The sequence below is a fragment of the Homarus americanus genome, unplaced genomic scaffold (assembly GCF_018991925.1).
Source record: "Homarus americanus isolate GMGI-L3 unplaced genomic scaffold, GMGI_Hamer_2.0 scaffold32583, whole genome shotgun sequence".
Lineage (NCBI taxonomy): Eukaryota > Metazoa > Arthropoda > Malacostraca > Decapoda > Nephropidae > Homarus > Homarus americanus.
In genome coordinates, this window is record NW_024713129.1 from 40629249 (window position 1) to 40646776 (window position 17528).

Consider the following 17528-nt stretch of genomic DNA (forward strand, 5'->3'; position numbering starts at 1 on the left):
TTGTTCTTCAAAACTTTGACACAAAACATGGTATTAAGTAGAGCTATCCTCTCAGATAGGGAGGGCAGTCCGAGCTCTTTCCTCATGTTTACAATTCTGGTTGATTTTGGGCAACCTAGAATGATGGGCATGGCTTCATTCTGCATTACCTCAAGGCTGTTGAGTTGTTTAGGCGGAATAGTCACAAGATGGAGAGCATGATAGTCAACTACAGAACGAATGAAGTGAAGATAGAAAGTACGAGCATAGGTAATGTTAATTCCATAGCCCTTGCCAACAAGGGTTGTGAGGGGTTTAATGCGCTGCATTAGTTTGGCAAGAAGGTTGCTGACAAAGTTTACATCATTCACACAAATTCCAAGATATTTATAGGAGCTACATAGTTCCAAGGGCATGCTGTTAATGTTATAGTCAAGAGGCAGAGGGTGAGCAGGACGAGGATTGAGGACCCTCGTCTTGTCAACAGATATTATGAGACCACATTCAACAGTTCTCCGAGCAAATACATCCAGCAAGGCTTGGAGCCTGAGTTTGGTTTGTGTCATAATGCAGATATCATCAGCATAGCATATTCCGGCTTCGTTTGGCTGAACTGGAATGTCAGCAATAAACTTGTGCTTCAGTATATTAAAGAGCATAGGAGTTAACACTCCTCCCTGTGGCGTGCCAAGCTCAAATGATCTCATTCTGGTACTTTTGACTCCCCTAAACAGAACACTGGCATACCTGTTGGACAGATAACCCTTATCCATGTCAGGAGGTTACCTTGGATGCCAAAATTAGCTAGTTGCTCAAGTATAATGTCTCTATTAGCTACATCAAAGGCTGATTTAAGGTCTATGAAGGCTGTTTGTGTCTTATCTTTTGAGTGAACAAGATATTCTGCAAAGCATGTCTGTGTGCTACGCCCGGGCATGAACCCGTACAGATTAGGGGCGAGTTTGTCTTTGACTTGAAACATGAGACGGTTTAGAACAACTCTTTCAAGGACTTTACACATACAGGATGTGAGTGAAATTGGCCTGAAGTTTGGAGAATTAGCTTTAGGGATTGGAACTATGTTTCCATGAGTCCATGTCTTAGGCAGAATACCCTGTGTGAGGCTCATTTGATACAGGTCAAGCAGTGGATGGTTAGGGATCTCATTCAACAATCTCAGGGTGTTATAGGTTATGCCATCCTCACCAGGGGAGGATGACTCACCTTTCATTAGTGCTGTTGTTAGTTCGTGGTGCGTTATAGGAAACTGGTCGGTAAGGTCTGGTGAGGAACAGGCTATTTCATTATTGAAACCCCTATTAATGTGTCTGGTGTTAAGATATTGCTGTATGTCAGGAGGCAGGGAAGTGATTTGTGACACAATAGACCATTGGTCTAATAGCATGTCAGCATATTCTGCAGGGCTGTGATGAAGGTGGACTGGGGTGGGTGACTTGGTAATGGCTCTAATTTTGTTCCACACTTCTGCTAGAGTGGTTGTTCTATTAATCCCCTGTGAGAATTGTTCCCAATAGGTGTTTCTCACCTGACCTTTGAGTTCACGAAATTCTCTGTTAGCTTTGAGGAATGCCAAGTGTTTTATTTTGCTCATAAGTGTTGGCAAGCTGTTCTACATTCTCTCCTTCTTTGGTGAGGATGGGGTCAGGTGTCCACAGAGGTGGTTTAGTGCTGCCCACCTTCCTCCTTGACTTAACCCAGGTGGTATAAGATGTGGTAATGACATTTACAAGATCACAGCAAAATTCATCCACTGACCCAGGTGTATATCCAGCATACCATCTGTGGATATAGGCCTTGAAGTGCAGTTTAAGATTATCTGGGATGTTAATTCTGAGCTTAGGATGGGGTTCACACTTGACATCAGCAACAGTGTATTCAGTAAGTATTGCATAATGATCACTGACTAAGTGGTCTGAGATGACCTTAGCCTTGACATTACTGTCTACTAGGTTATACCCAATCACATAATCAAGTCTACCCCTCCTCAGATATGTCACTTTGTCTGTGTCGTATACAGTGATATTATGATTATTGATGTAATTCACGAACACCCTCCCATCAGAGTTACACTGGACATCACCGAGGACAGTGTGACGAGAGTTAAAGTCACCCATACACAGCATAGCATTGTTACCTGATGGCTTTGGTAACACGTCCACTCGCAGCTCATTAAACCGAACATAGATGATATACAGCGAAAATTGACTGTTTGCTGTCTTTACTGTAAATTGTTGATAGGAATACTTTCATCATTGCGAGTTTTAATCCATTTACAGACCAGATCATTCTTTACATAAGTGAGCAGGCCACTTCCTGCTCCACTATTATATGCTGTAAACCCAGCTATCCTGGGTGCAACTTTCTTCTGGGTGCTGGACGTGTAAGGTTCTTGTAAACCTATTACATCAATGTTAAAAACTTTAACAAATCATTGTAGGTCATTAATTCTGCGGTTAACACTCCGGATGTTCCATGAAATGAACCTGAGCGTTCGTGTTACTTTTCCACCTTGAATTTAGCGTAGAGAGTCACACGCTGGCTTCATAGATCAACCTGACCAATAAGTTGACCATTTCAGATTCTGCACTTCTGGATTTCCTGATAATGTTCTTCACAGCCCTTATTCCAGTAGGATTTCTATACACAGTTTCCTTCATCAGTCCCGCGAGTTCATCCACCGTAAACACTGGAAAACGTACAGGGTCATGAACAGTTTCCAGACCTGGGGTTATTAAAGAGACCACTCTGGCAGTCTGGGGCTCATTCTCCCCATTCATGCTTCCATCACTATCGGTCTCGCTCTGGCTACTCACCCTCAAGTTCGCATCATTATGAAAGGAGGCACCAGTTCCTTCAGAAGCTCCACTAACACTATCACTGCCATTGTTCACTGGTACACTTACTTGGCAGGCTTTAACCTGACTTGCATTGGCTAACGAAGGAGAGTCCCTGTGTCTGTTGACTTCAGGTGGTGGAGGCGATCCGGCCGCATTGGCATCACTGAGTGGGACCGCTATTGTGGATGGAGGCGGCCTCCCAGGACAACTGGGGTGCAAGGCCGTCACACCCTCCTCCCTGGACCTGGGACACTGCCCCCTGGGTGGGGAAGGTGTTGCTGTTGATTTCAGGCGCTGGAGGCGACCCCGCAGTGTTGCTGTTGGCATCACTGAGTGGGACCGCTTTTGTGGGTGGAGGCGGGCTCCCAGGGCAACCTGGATGCCAGACCGTCACACCCTTCTTCCTGCATCTGGCACACTCCACCCAGGTGGGGAGTCCTGCTCTCTCCCCTCCTGAGAGGCAGCTTCCTTGGTGGGGCAGCTCCTTGTACTATGCATTCCTGCACAGAAGCCGCAGGTGGCTGTCTTGTGACAGTACTTCGCCACATGATTGACCCCGAAGCAGTTGTAGCACACCACAGGGGGAGGAGTCCACCGACTGATGTTACTAGGGGTACCGTACATGCTGCCGAAGAAGCGGTACTCCTCAGGAGGTGGTTCCTTCCTTTTCCAAACAATGATGATCCTACTAAGTTGTGCACCATCCTTATAAAATCTTCTTGCTCTGTGGACGCCCTGAAGTGACAGAGCTCTACTGGGGGGAATACCCTTGGGGAATTGGGTGACAAGGTATTCCTTCATTTTTTTGGGTCGAACAGGTGCATCCCACTTAATGAGATGTAGTGAGCGGACCTCTCCATCAATGAAGCATTGGATAGCATCCGTCTCCTCTCGGCCTACATAGACAAAACGAGGGGGGCTACCTGGCACGACAACATTCCGCGTGTTCGTGCAATATTCCTCATTCAGGGCAGTCAACCAATTAATCTTCATCAAATTGGTTGCGTTCTCTGGGAAGGCAAGGCGCATGTAGTCAGCCCGGGGAGCAATGGGAGGGATGCACCTATTGGCTCTCCTCTGCTTCCTTCCCTGGGTCCTCATTTTGCGTTTCTGCTGACGTGTCTTAAACTTCTGAAAGCCAGCTTCAGTGTCGCCATGACTGTCCTCCTCATCTTCTTCGTCAGGAACATCGGCAGAGCGCCGCCCAGCGATGACTCCTGCCATGGTTAAATTTAGATGGAATCTAGGTCTTATACACTGGGGCAGAGAGGCGATATGTAGGCCAGCAGTGTCCTTGAGGCGTAAACCCTCTTATAGGACAAGGGGAGCCTGACATCAACGGTGTGAGAGGAGCCTCCTGAGAGCGGAGGGAGTGTAGTGTCGGGGGGACTAAGGTAACAGGAGTATTCTCAGTTTATAGACACTTTTATTACACTACACTTGTTCTTAATAGTATCTGGTTTTTTTTTGGTTAGATGCAGTATCAAATTCAATTTTAGTTTCAAAAGAACTATCCAGCGTGGCATCATATGAGGGGGGGTTTACTTAGCCTAAGAAATGTACTGTAAATAGGGACACCAGCTATCAGGTGAAAAAAAGTTGACTCTCAATGGCGAAATCCGACTGTGAGAAAGATTTAGGGGTAATGATAAATAGGAACCTTAAACCAAAACAGCAATGCATATATACTCGAAACAAGGGTAACAAGGTACTTGGATTCATATCTAAGAGTGTTAATTACAAGGTAGGGAGGTTATCCTAAAAACCATCTCACGTATGTGAGACCTCACTTGGATTATGCGGTTCGTTTCTGGTCACCAACACTACAGAATGGATGTCGAATTCCTAGAAAGCATTTAGAGGAGGATGACAAGGCTAATCCCTGGCATTAGGAACCATGAGTCTAGACCCAAGGGGAGTTAAAACACCTGAAATTGCACTCACCTCGAGAGACGTAGAGTGAGGGGTGATATGATTGAGGTTTGAAAATGAAAATCAGGGTTGAATAAAAGTAATATAACAAGGGTACTTATAAACTATCTAGCCAAGAGCGAACACGTAGCAATGGTTTTAAATTGGACAAATTTAAATTTAGGCGCGAAATAGTTACACTGGTTTGAGAATAGAGTTGTGGATGAGTGGAACCAATTACCTAACTCTATCATCAACGTGAGCTTACTGGGAAGCTTTAAATATATGAGCTATATGAGATGGGTGTAAACGGTGCTGCTTAGTATGGACCAATAGGCCCACTGTAGTTTCCTCCATTCTTATGCTCTTATATTTTGTATACGTTTAACTTTTTGTGCTACCGTCCGCAGGGGAGACATGATGTGTGTAATAAATTAGACGCTGTGCGGCAAAGCAAACAAAAAACAAACAACAACAATTACTAGAGGGAGAGATTGTCATGGGTTGCGTTAGGCTTACCCGTGCAACCAACTCCAAAGTTTGTTTTACTTGAGATAAGACACCCGACGAGGCATAACTGGGACATGTATTTCAATTAGTCTATGTTAGCCAGCCTTTAGGGGAGGGGGTGGGCAGTGAAACAGTGTTGTACTGTTCATCACTTCACACCCAAAAACCTGATTTTAAGTAGTATCCCCGTCTACAGTGACCGTGATCGACACGAGACTAAGTGTGTTAACCTAGGTTTGTTATCCCCGTGGAAATATCACGTGTGGATGCCTGGTTGCAACGAGAAATCCAGGCTGGCCTATCAAAGCTACAGTAAATGGTTAATTAATTCACGCTTACAGAGTTCTTCTGCACGACACCCGTCTACAGTGACTGTCAGTGATGCGAGACTATGTGTGGTAACCCAAGAGTACTTTTTGTTGTTATGGCCGTGGAAAGAAGTTCTTGTGCGGAAGCCTGGTTGCAACAAAAGCAATCCAGGCTGGCAGTAAATGTATCACCTGAAGAATTAAGACTCTGTGAGGTCATACCCACAGTAGAGTAATCACATGTGTCCCCAAGTTGAAATTCCCTGTTTTAGAAGATTAATTTTATTACAGCGTGAATGTGAGTGAATCATATATCCATGCAAATTGTAAATCATTGTATGGAAGCTTGACAAATAAATGTAAGTGCAATTATCTGCCCGTATCTGTGATCCTATCTTATTATTACTAAAGGTAATGACTGATTGGTTATGACAAAGTATAACCAATAACTTAGATGGATGATGAAAATTAAATGAATTCATTAAATCATCATTTATCAAGTATAAATCATGGAATGTCGAGTGATGGAGTGAACTTCTACGTAGATACGCCATAATCTCCTGTAAGTAACCAGTGTGAAGGTATCGAACTCTACGGTAAGAAATAAGAAAAAGACATATTATTATCTTTATTTAATATAATCCACTCCTACTACCACCGATTCATACTAAAACCATGACAGAGATGTATGTAGCTGAGGGGTAGGTCTAGTAGCGTTAAGTATTGTAATTGTAATATCATTCTAAATGAAGAGACTGGCACAGCGCTGTGTAGAGAGAGGAGGGGGGGGGGGGACACTAGCCAAAGATCAAGGCATACACAGCGAGTACATGCCACTTGGACGATCACCTGTTTTATGCTTTTCAACCTAACCATTTAACTAAGATGGTAAAAATCGCACAAAACATACGATTGTTCAAGTTGTATGACAGCTACAAAAGCACCTGGTCCTCTAACAACAGAGGCGGGTACACAACGAAGATAAACACAGTATGACGTCAGCTAGTGAACACCTGAATGGTGGCAGGCCAGATACAGGCAGTCAGTCACACAATAATCTGGCTCAACAAACACCACCTGCACTGATAAGCTGCAGGTTGTGTGTACAAAGCCTAGGAGTGAGAGTTATCTATGGGTATCATTTTTCCACTGGCATTATTAATTTGAATGTCACCTAATCTCTTAGAGATGATCTCTAACAAACCCATAACTCCAGTTTACATTTTCAGCGTCTTTATGAACTAGAAAGGTATTAAATTTCATATTGTTAGGATCTATTGTTGGTGCCGCCGTTTTAGCTCACGCTATGAATTATCATCTTCAGGTGCTGGTAAGAGTGACCCTGTCCCTCCACTCCCTCCCTTAACTGTAGTGAGAACCTTCCCCTTTGCTATAAACAGATGAACCCGAAAAGGGAATTCTATTCTCCCTTAAGTACACACATCCTCCCTTAACTACAGTATATGTGTTAGCTAGAGGAGACGAGGTGGACATAAAAAAAAATATAGTAGCAAAATTGCTGGAAGCAATAGTTACAAACTCAATTCGAAATCACCTCGAGAAAACCAAGTAAGTTGATCAATGATTCCCAGCATTGCTTCACCAGCGGGCGATCATGTCTGATTAATCTATTATCATCCATTTCAACAGTTTTCGAATCAGTTAATGACGGACTAGATTATGATGTGGTTTGCCTTCAATAGGGTCCCCCACAAAAGACTGACGATAAGGCTAACCTTTTTATAAAGAGAAAGTTTGATCCTCCTGTGGTTCCCGACACCCAAATCCCCACACTCGTCTCAGCGTATTGTCCAGGAGCTATAGCGACACTCACTTGAGGATTTCATCTCTGATATATATTTTATTTTTATTTTAACTACATTTGTCCATTTCACAGCTTCATCCTAACCTTTTAACACACAGTGAATTGCACGAAAGTGCTTGGGAACTTCGTGTTTTCTTGTTTGCTATGTGGTTATCAACATACAGTATACTGCACAGTACATGGATCACGCGCACCTACAGTGATTTTTTTTCATATATATATATATATATATATATATATATATATATATATATATATATATATATATATATATATATATATATATATATATATATATATGTCCTCAATGGACATATGGACTGCATTCACATGTCGATGGGCTAATTAGACTGGAGGCGGCTCTCCATCACCTAGTCAATAGTGGTCCACATTATTATTTTTAATGTTTCTAAATAACCCTACAGTCCGCTTTCAGTTATAGCTTTTTTCACTTGGGACAGTTATTCATCATTCTGTTTTACTTGAAATAATAATCGGGTCATATAAATAAAAATATTTACTAATTATTTAAATGTTCATCAATAAGATCATTGGCGACTTTACAGTTGTGCATAATGCCAACTAATTTTGTTAACTACTTTATTTCTAAATTACTGTAGATCACACTGAAAGATTAATATTCTTTTGCCGTAAGCATTTTTGCACTCATTATTTAATGATTTATAATAGATACTTTGTCAGATGCCACTGATATAATTTAAGAAATTAGGTGTTTATAAAAGCTTGACAACCCGTATTTAGAGAAAAGCCATATCCTACTTGATATTTGATTTGATAACTGAAATATATGTGGGTGTTCAGCATCAGCGTTGCCGAGTTGTAATAGTCTTCTAGTGACCTTTGGCAACTAACGTCACACGTGGCTTCTTGGTTGCCAGTTAGTCACCATCAGGCAACGTTCTAGACACATTCTAAACCCATTCTTCATTAATTCTACGAATCAAAATAAGCTTTATTCTACATTGAAATTTTAATAAATATTATTGTAATATATTAATATGGCTGTCTTATTTAATACCTTATATTATGTTACCTATTCATACATGTGCCACGTCATTGAAGAATAAAATTTTATATACAGTATTAAAATAAATGTATATTTGTCATAGCATTCACTTATGTGCATCAGAACCAGTAAAATATCTACCACGACATTGCAGAGACCTAATCAGAAATATTTATACACACTTCTCCCATAGTGCCAAAAGGAAATATGAACTTAAACTTGCCCAAACTTTTCTGGACCTTAAGCCACGCAAAATCTTACATGCGTGTGCCACTCGATGGCTGTGGTTGCACGCAGAAGTTGAGCTCGTGCTTGAACAGTGGTATGCTTTAAAATTATAAAGTTGTAGGGTTTCGTGATATAATGTTGTCTAGCACTCAGGATGGATGGAAACTCTAAGGTGGTGGTTTTCTTATATAATATAAGTTATATGGTAGACAGTCTGGTGCTGGAGGTGCCGTGTGGTGGGGAGCTGCTCAGTAGACACGTTCGGTGAGTAGCGTGTTGAAGGAGGTAGATGTGCAGGAGCTTCGTTAGAGAAGATGTTGCCTGTTGCTGGCCTCCTGGTTGAATGAAAGCTGGACAGCGAGGAGCTTGCTGGGAGGTGTTGCGTGTTCAGGAACCGAGAGCAGAAATAAGAGCTGGTTGGTTAGGAAGCTCAGAGAAGGACAGCTGGTGGGTCGCCATGCTCGCTGGCGGGAGCGAGGACCGCCAGGCAGGCGGAGGAGAAGCGAGGGCCGCCAGGCAGCGGCGGAGGAGGAGGTGTTGCGTGTTCAAGTAGAGAGGCCAGAATGAATCTCAATGGAGAGACAGAGCTTATATACACAGCAGCCGTGAGTCAGCTGTGAGTCATGTAGGGAAAACCCAGGAAGTAGCCGGTCTTTCGCCTCTGTTGCTAGGATACGGTGGCATCTGGTGACGCCCCCCCCCTGGGCCGCTAGTTTAGTTGCTAGGGAAGACGTCGCAGGTGGCCTGCAGCTACGCAGTTGTAGGGGAGACGTCCACTACAAAGTAGTATCTTACATGATTTAATGGGAGAAGGAGAAGCTACATGCTGACTCTTACTCGGGTAGTTTGTTGTTGTCGTACAACATGCCTAACACATTCGTGATTACACAGGACAAAACACCTTCTAACTTTGGTAAGAAGTAACATAATATATATAGTGTACATATAATCAATAAAGGCAGCTTATAAACATACACATATATAACACTATTTCTTCCTTTCCAATGGAAGCATGGCTGCTACATATCCTAAATAAACAAAACTTACAGAATTACATATGGCAGGGAAGAAGAGAATAGAACACAAGAAATATAACTTCCTAACTAAACAGTTTTGAAAGGCCTGTTCACAATTCAGATAATCAGAGGTCTAATTTCATTACAGGTCTCCTAACTTTGTTTGATCTTCTAGGACTATTCCCTCCTTCAAGTTTTACAGGGGTTTCACTTGCACTCAGTGCATTATCAGTGACAGACGTATCATCACTACAGTCAGTTGACACAGTGAGTGGATGCTGGGAAACATCATCTTTGACCTCATCACCATGATGATCATATGCAACTGTGTCAAGTTTATCATCATGTCCTGGTGCTACATTCATCTTGTCATGTGCCTGAATGATGTGATCCACATGAACATATCTCAAAGAGTTACCACATTTCACTAAATATGTCCTAGATCCACATACCTTGTCATTGACACCAGTTATCCACTTTGCATGTACAGTACCATAACCTTTAGCCATGTTCCTAACTCTCACCCTATCATTTACCTTGAACACTCTTTCACTGGAACTCTTATCATGATACATCTTTTGCTGAGCTTGTTTCCTCTCTACAACTTCAAACAGACTTGGCTTAACTAAACTTAATCTTGTTTTCAACTGTTTCTTCATCATTAACTCTGTAGGAGTACATCCTGTCACACTATGTGGTGTGGTTCTGTATCTGAGTAAGAAATTTGCTAGTCTGTGTTTCATTGATTTTCTACAGTTCCTTGAATTACCTGCTTGGAAAGTGCTTCCTTTACAATTCTAACTGATCTCTCAGCTGCACCATAAGAGGCAGGATGATAGGGTGGGGTCAGTATATGCTTTGCACCGTTGAGTCTCATGAAGTTTTTATACTCTGATGATTGGAATGGAGGACCATTGTCAGATACTACCTCTTTTGGTGTTCCATGTTCAGAAAATATTAATCTTAATTCATCAATGGTGCTACCAGCATTAGTACTGTACATGTGCTTAACATCAATCCACTTTGAATGATTGTCAATTAATACAAAAAATTTGTCTTTTCCCTTATCACAGAAGTCAATGTGTACTCTTTGGAAGGGACGGGTAGGCCAGTTCCAGGTTTTCAAAGGTGTGCTGGGTGGCATACTCCTAACATTCTGACAAAGAAAGCACTCGCGTACCATCATTTCTAGTTCACCATCCAGTTTATGCCACCATACAAAACTTCTGGTCAATGCTTTCATAGCACATATACCTGGATGTTCAAAATGCAGTTCATTCAAGATTTGCCCTCTAAAACACTGTGGAATTAACACTCTCATGCCCCACAACACACATCCCTGTTCTACTGATAATTGACATCTCCTCAAAATGATACGGTTGAAAGTCTAAGGATGGACAAATATCTTGGGCATCCATTTAGTGTATATTCCAGGACTCTTCCTAACACAACATCTTTCCTAGTTTCATGAGCAATCATTCTGGAGGTGACTGGAAAATCTTCTGCTAATATGGTTACAGGATAAACCTTAGGCTCTACTCCATCATTTGATCTGCTACATGGCAACCTGGACAAAGCATCTGCATTGGAATGATCCTCTGAACGTCTGTACTGTATCTAATAGTCATTTGCAGACAATATCACAGCCCATCTCTGCATTCTTGCTGCAGCAAGTGTGGAAACAGGTGATTTAGGACCCAAAATTGCCAAGAGAGGCTTGTAATCAGTTATTAAGACAAAATTCCTACCATCTAAATACTGGTGAAATTTCTTTACTCCAAATATGATAGACAAAGCCTCTTTCTCTATTTGTGCATAATTTTTCTTGCTTTGGGTAAGAGTTCTTGCGGCATATGCAATGGGTCTTTCTTCACCGTTATCCATTATGTGACTTATGACAGCACCTAATCCATAGCCTGATGCATCACAAGCAAGCTTTAGTGTTCTACTGCTATCATAGTGGACCAAAACATCAGTACTAGACAGAGCAGCTTTACAATCTTCAAATGACTTCTGAGTTGCACTGTTCCATTTCCATGGAATCCCTTTCTTTAACAGTTCATGCAGAGGGGCTAAAACTGGTGAAAGTCCACTCAAGAACCTTGAATAATACTGTATCATACTCAGGAAAGCTTTTAATTCACTGACATTTTTGCGAACAGGTAAATTTACTATGGCTCTTACTTTATCTTCTACAGGTCTCAGCCCTTCTGCATTCACTTTGTATCCAAGATAAGGTACTTCTTTAGCTAGGAATGAACATTTGCTCTTGTTAAGCCTGACATTGTGTGCCAACAATCTTTCGAATACTGTGGCTAGGATTTTGACATGATTTTGGATGACACTGTCAACAATAAGGACATCATCCTGAAAACATAACACATTGGGAAGACCCACAAGAATTTTGTCCATGATGCACTGAAATAAATATGGTGCACTTTTAACACCATAAGGCAACCTTTTGAACTTATACAATCCTTATGAGTGTTGATGGTAAGGTACTGTTGACTTTCAGCATCAACAAAGACCTGAGCATATGCTTGGGACCTGTTAGTGCAGCAAACAAATCTTGAGACATGGGTAAGGGATATTGCTCGTCCTCAACAGCTTGATTAATGGTAACTTTATAATCACCACATAGTCTGACAGATTTATCAGCTTTAGGTACAATTACTATAGGAGCAGCCCAATTGCTCTTGGCGGTTTTCACAATAATTCCATCACTCACAAGTCTGTCTAATTCCTTCTCAACCTCACCTTTCAATGCATAAGGAACAGGTCTGGACTTAGCATTATGGGTGTAACATCTTTCTCAATGGTGATATGAGCTTCATAACCCTTTATACCATCCTGTCCCTTAACAAATAAAATCTTGTATTTTTCAAGCAATTTCTCAAGAACTGGAATACTGTTACACATTCTAACACTAAATATCTCCTTCCAGTCCATCTCAGCTTTAGTTATACTAAGGATGTGTGATTTCCAGGACATATTGGAGGAAATGGTGAGGCCTACCATATTTATTTCAGAATTTGGGAGGATGATAGCGTCCTGAAATGAGTCTTCTAAAGGCACATGTGCAAATAGCTTCTCATACATAACTCTACTCATTATGCAGAAATCAGCTGCAGTATCCACTTCCATGGTTACAGGTGTGTCATTAATGCACAAGTCCACATTATACCTATGTTTAACTTTCTCTTCATGACTGGTGTCAAAAGTAAATACATGGGCACTCTCACCATTATCAGGTTTAAAATTACTAACACTCTCATGAATACTGTTTATCATTTCCTTCTCATCACCTTCAACGACATACACTCTACCTTTATCACTTCTGGCAGGGGCTATAATTTCTTACTCACAGGCAGGAGCAATATGTCCAATACGTTGACAAGTGTAACATCTTGAATTTTTGAACGTACACTGAAAGTTTTCATGTTTCCCAAGGCATCTCTTACATTTTAAATCAGCATGTGCTCCTTGTTTTGTGGCATTATTCTTCCTTTTAGCTACAATTACTTTACACAATGAGCCACTACTGCCAACTCTTTCACTACCAGTATTGGGAACAAATTCTCTGGTGTTTCCTCTGCTAATTCCATGTTTATAGCTATCTGAGATCCTTTTTCAAAGGTTAAGTTAGTGGTGGTGTTCATTAACTTATTCTGTATTTTTTCATAATTCAGACCTATCACAAACCTGTCTCTTAGAGCTCGGTTCAAGAACTGTCCAAAGTTACAGTGAATGGATAACTTCTTCAAAGCTACTATATATTCACTTACTGATTCATCTTTCCCTCTATCTCTTGTGCCAAATTTGTAACTTTCAGCAATCTCAAGTGGAGCAGGATCAAAAGGTTGCTTCAGAATCTTGGTAATCTGAATCAGTGAGGAGTCTTTGGGTTTGTCTGGAGCAAGCAGATTGACCAGAGTAGCATGAGCATTAGCTCTTACCTCTGTCAAAAAGATTGCTTTCCTTTTCTCTTCAAGGGCCTTCTTCCTCTGAGCATCACCACTGTCGTCCCTTAATTCATTTGCCAGGAAGAGGAAGTCCATTCTGTCACAATATGATGTGAAGTTCTCCTTGTCTGCATCATACTCCCCTACTCGTCCGATGTATCCACTGACGCCAGCCATGGTTGCTCTCTTCACTCAAATTCTCCAGGTTCAGAGTCGCCTTCCCTTCAGTGGTCACTATCCTCTCTTCAAGGACTTCACCAACACTTTTTGAATCCCATCCTCGTCGCCATTGTAGTATCTTACATGAATTAATGGGAGAAGGAAAAGCCACATGCTGACTCTTACTCAGGTAGTTTGTTGTTGTTGTTGTTGTCGTACAACGTACCTAACACATTCGTGATTGCATAGGCCTAAACATATTCTAACTTTGGTAAGAAGTAACATAATATATATTGTATATATAATCAATAAAGGCAGCATATAAACATACACATATATAACAGGGGTGTTATTAAAAAGAAAGAAAGAAAACATCCCCCACTTCCTGTGTATCATTCTCCGAGTTTGTTCCCTAACCGCTCATTCCACAGTCAGTGTGGCTTTGGCGGCATCGCTGTTGAGCATGCCTCATCAATGCAAGGTGTTGCACTTTTGAACTTTACCTTGTACTGTACCTTTCTTGCACCCTCAGAGCTAATGCTCTCTTCTCTCCATTTTACCAACCAACCATCAGTGCAATCACGGTACGCCATTGAAGATGTCTTGATGTCTTGAATAAAGACGTAAGGTAAGGTGCTCCACTGTTTCCCCTTTTCCTGTGTGATTTTATCAAGATTTATCTTAGCCACGTTTCCATTGTGGATCTACAAAAAAAAAAAAAAAAAAAAATATATATATATGTATATATATATATATATATATATATATATATATATATATATATATATATATATATATATATATATATATATATATATATATATATATATATATATATATATATATATATATATATATATATGTCTATACCTGACTGCACAGTCTCACCCCTGAAGATGTGAATTACACGGCGCTGGGAATATCATATACCTAGATCACGTGCACCTACAGTGATTTACTTGTATATATATATATATATATATATATATATATATATATATATATATATATATATATATATATATATATATATATATATATATATATATATATATATATATATATGTATATATATATATATATATATATATATATATATATATATATATATTTATATATGTGTGTGTGTGTGTGTGTGTTAGAAGGTTAGGATGAAGCTGTGAAACGAACAAATGTAGTTAAAATATCAATACAAATATATCAGAGATGATATCCTCAAGTGAGTGTCACTATAGCTCCTGGACAATACGCTGAGACGAGTGTGGGGACTTGGGTGTCGGGAACCACAGGAGGATCAAACTTTCTCTTCGTAAAATGGTTAGTCTTATCGTCACACAAGTGTGTACAGGAATAAGGTACCTGTGCAAAAAACGTCTTGAAATTACCTCGGTCTTGTAAAGCCAAGCGGTGTACAAGGACGCCAGGGGATACAGAGCCAACACCGTTGCGTTCTCCTGTAACAATTATAAAATTTTATTATTAATATTCTATTCTTTTTATTTCTTATTCATTTATTTATTTACTTTTTTAGTACTTCTTATATTTCTTTTATTCTCTTTTCTTCTGTTCTTTTTCTGTTCGTCATACTCATAAGATGGTGGAGGCAGACAATGTGATGTAGTCGTGGCCAGAATTAGGCTAGGATACAGACACATCTGGCAAGTTAGTAACGCTGTACCCATACTGGAACACTCAGCATGTAAACTTTGTGATAAACCTTTAAAGCATACACTTGAACACTATGTTATTGAATGTGACACTGTCAAAGACTTCAGGCCACCTGACTTACTGTATCTTGAACTATGTAATTACTTCATTGAATCAGGTGTGCTTGAGGACATTCTTGCTGTTTATCCCAAATTTGCTAGCCCACACTGATTAGTCTTCAATTAGAATATGACTCCAATGTATGTGATCCACTGACCTATATATGCTGCTGGTGAATGTGATGTATTTCCTTCTTTGTGTACGAACCTCTGTCCTGCGTGGCAGTGAACAGTGGCATTACCCACATGAATCTAACCTATATACTATAGTGTCAATGAATATGATGCATTCTTTGTGTACGAACCTCTGTCCTGTATGGCAGTGAAAAGTGACATTACCTACATGAATCTGACCGACGTATATATATGTATGTGTGCGTGTGTGCATGTATATGTACGTGTACATGTATATGTGTATGTATATACGTATATGTATGCATATGTGTGTGTGTGTGTTTACATACATGTATATGTACTGTCAATGAATATGATGCAACTCTTTGTGTACGACCCTCTGTCCTGCATGGCACTGAACAGCGACATTATCCATATGAACCTGACCTATATACATTTATAGTTGTTAATGAATATGATGTATTTCTTTGTGTGTGAACCTCTGTCCTGCGTGACAGTGAGAAGTGATACCACCCTCAGTGTCAAGACCTGACTGAATTACTCAGAATAGGCAAACTGTACTACAAGCTCTGCCAATAAATTTGTTAAACTAAAAAAAAAAACTAAGGAGGTGGAGGAAGAATTGAGGAAAGGAGGGAGTGAGGGAGGTACTTGTTTATGTTTGAGGCTGCCTGAGGGGTGTTAAGGAATGTGGTAGGGGAACGAGGGGAGGTTGTGGTCAGTGGTGAAGCCTACAGTTGGCCCTCACACCAAGGGGAGACTGAGGGGATGGATAGGCAGAGGAAGGCTGATAGCTGGGGAATAGGACTATTCTATTTCTAAGGGTCACTGTATCACTGCATAATGCAAAAGACATGCATGGCAATGTCTTACTCAGCAAAGGGGAATTGAGAACTAATCACAATGGTTCTTCGTTGATTTTTTTTTTACGGGGATTAGCCCACCCGGGCACAGATCACTGACCCACATCGTGGCCGGGGGTGAAAATGTAATAATAATAATAATAATAATAATAATAATAATAATAATAATAATAATAATAATAATAATAATAATAATAATAATAATAATAATAATAATAATAATAATAATAATAATAAAATAGAACCATAAATATAAAAATGATTAAAACAAGATCAAAGGAGAGAAACAATATATGTATGTTGTGTTGTCAAAAGTAAGAGAAACAATTGAGACCCTGCAATTGTGTGTAAATGAGGCAGAAAGTCAGATCAGCAACCTGGGACTTGGTCACAATTTTCGTGATGCCATTTGGCAGCAGGGTCTACCATTACACAATACATTATGCTTCCAATATCTTCCCAGGCGGTAGTACCTCCTTGTTTGGTAGCTGCCTACTACCTACTACTCAAAATGAACAGTTTCACTTTCAAAACAATAACATATGTTCCTAGCTAGCTAGCCAGGGTTCACATGAATCACAATATATTTCGTGAAGTGGATAAAGTCTAAAAAGTACTCACATTATACCCCGTCATATGAGGAGATGACACCCAAACTCACCTACACTTAACTCTCTCCAAACCCAGACTGTCTTTTCACACTGTGTCGCCCACAAAGGGCACCACCTCTTCATGATGCCACGTCTCACAGGTTCTCTTATTGGTTCAAGCCTAAGGCATTGACCCTCACAGGTTCCCTGCAATTGGCTCACGTTTGGCGAGTAATACTCACTCAAGTCATTGTTACAATACTCCCCCTGGTTGCTTATATGAAAATTTGTGAGATGTTAACAAAATATTTTGCAAAATTTCATTTCTTATCTTAGCTAGAAATATCAAAAAATTAATTAGCATATCAAATTGACAATGCGAAACATGTTT

At 40.3% G+C, this 17528-nt stretch overlaps 1 protein-coding gene across 2 annotated transcripts in view; it reads right to left on the reverse strand.

Annotated features, from left to right (window-relative positions):
• LOC121869979 (2-C-methyl-D-erythritol 4-phosphate cytidylyltransferase-like) overlaps positions 1–15245 on the reverse strand; it is a 165834-nt gene extending 150589 nt beyond the window's left edge. For both annotated transcript variants that reach the window (XM_042371657.1, XM_042371630.1), the window contains exon 1: positions 15169–15245. The gene's annotated coding sequence lies outside the window, so the exon portion shown is untranslated. The remainder of the gene's footprint in view (positions 1–15168) is intronic.
• Positions 15246–17528: the final 2283 nt, after the last annotated feature.